The following is a 2,203-nucleotide window of genomic DNA, read 5'->3' on the forward strand; positions in this document are numbered from 1 at the left end:
TTCTTCTTCTTCTTCTTCTTCTTCTTCTTCTCCTCCTTCTTCTTCTTCTTCTTCTTCTCCTCCTCCTCCTCCTCCTCCTTCTTCTTCTTCCTCTTCTTCTTCCTCTTCTTCTTCTTTTTCTTCTTCTCCTTCTCCTTATATACCCTTTCTACGTCAGATTTTGGGTGGTGCATCCTAGATCCTGTCATTATTTTTCTTGTTTTCCTGTCTATTTTGGTTAGTTCCTTTAGTGTCCAGAGAAGGATATTATAGCTGTAACTTATAACTGGGACGGCTAAAGTGTTAATACCTATTATCTTATATTTAGCGTTGAGCGTTGTTTTCAGTATTGATGGAACTCGTCTATAGTATTCTTTATTTAACCTTTCTAGCGTTTAGTTTTAGGTCATCCATATATAAAAGGTGGATGATTGTTTTGCCGTAACATTTGTATCCACATCCAGTTCTATGTAGCATGTCAGATAAAGGTGTTAGTGCCAAGCAGAACAGGAGTGGAGGGAGAGCGTGTCTCCCTGGAATATTCCTCTTCTAATCTGGATGGCTTTGGTTTTCATGAGTCCCTCTTTTATTGTTATTTTTATTATCATCATCATTATTATCATTATCATTATTATTGAGTGAGAGAGCAGTGCATGCCATCAAAGTGACACTGGGGTAAAATATACGAAGCCCAGTATACCCACCACGACTACCCGTCTGATAAGGGTACATCAGGTACATGCATCACAACCATATGTGCGCAACATGGTGATCTCATATCAAGATAAACAGCGCATGAACTCGCAGATGGGGCCCAGTTAGAATTTTCTTCAGGTCGAGTAGCCCATCCCGCTCAAAAGGTCCCTGAATCATGTTTCTTTAAGGATGTTGAGCAAAACACCCATGTTTCCAAAGTTGAATTATTCAAACCCCAAAGAATTCCTCTCAATACATGGCCATGATGCTCCCCCACTACTTCTGCTCATGATCAGAGATGCACATATCATCAGCCACCAAGGGACATGCTCAACTGGTTCAGGTCAAACAACCGACAAGCAAATTTGTGGTATTGAGCAGAATATTTGCTGTAGCCCATCTTTTATACCAAGACAAAACAATGTACATGATAACACTTCCAATCAATTACGGTCAGAAGCCATGAGAGCCACTGCCTGGTACTGCATCCGGGCATTATTATTATTATTAATACAATTTCAGCTTCATTACATGTTGAAAGAAATGTAATGACTTAACGTAGTAACAGTGGAGTGAATGGAACTCAGCTATCAGGTGAATTCTATGAAAATTATGAAGTGGAGCTGAGAACATTATAAATATGTAGAAACATGTAATTTTTCGAAAATTAATTTCATGGTTACATCACATGTTTGAGATATTGAGGCATGAGCTCGTTCTTCAAAATTTATCTGGTAAATACTCAATCCACATCGGATCATTTAAACGGAGTTGACCTTGATGACATATGACTTCACAATGTAAACTTGTAACTAAATATTTCAGTGTACAACCGAGTCTACTAAATTCTGTCCTGTAACTTCTATAAAAAAGAGCTTTATGAAAGTCATTTATACTGAACTTAAATTTTGATTTCATTAAAGAACTGAAGGCATACATTTCATAAAGGAACACTCATAATTTGATAGTTATCCACCAGGGATAGAAGCATACTTTTTCTCCATATGTAAACAAAATGTTGGCGTTTAAAAGTACTTTGTAAGACAGATGCATCTGTGCACGAATATTTACCAAAATTAAAACACGGAATACGAAGGCCATACATATTTATGATCCATTTCATAATAATATTGAATGTTTTTGACAGGAGTGATGCACACTGTTGAAAAAGGGGGTAGTTAATAAATATACATAAAGATTTATATACCGGAAACGTAGCGTAGAATCATTATACTGTATTCATTATTTATGCATTTTTATGTCAAATGTTTTAAAGTTATATTTTGTCTGTTGGATGAATTATATGTGTCTCAATAATTCTATGAAAAATGAATAACAGCTGTCAAATCAAATACAACCTGGGAACATAATTTTGCTAAATAGATTTTAGAAGATAGTCTATACATGCATACTCAAGAAATAACACACACACACACACACACACACACACACACACACATATATATATATACTTGCATATACAAGATGAATATTTGCATACACACATATGTAAATGTGTGTGACTGTA

This window comes from Octopus bimaculoides, chromosome 1 (assembly GCF_001194135.2).
Source record: "Octopus bimaculoides isolate UCB-OBI-ISO-001 chromosome 1, ASM119413v2, whole genome shotgun sequence".
Classification (NCBI taxonomy): Eukaryota; Metazoa; Mollusca; class Cephalopoda; order Octopoda; family Octopodidae; genus Octopus; species Octopus bimaculoides.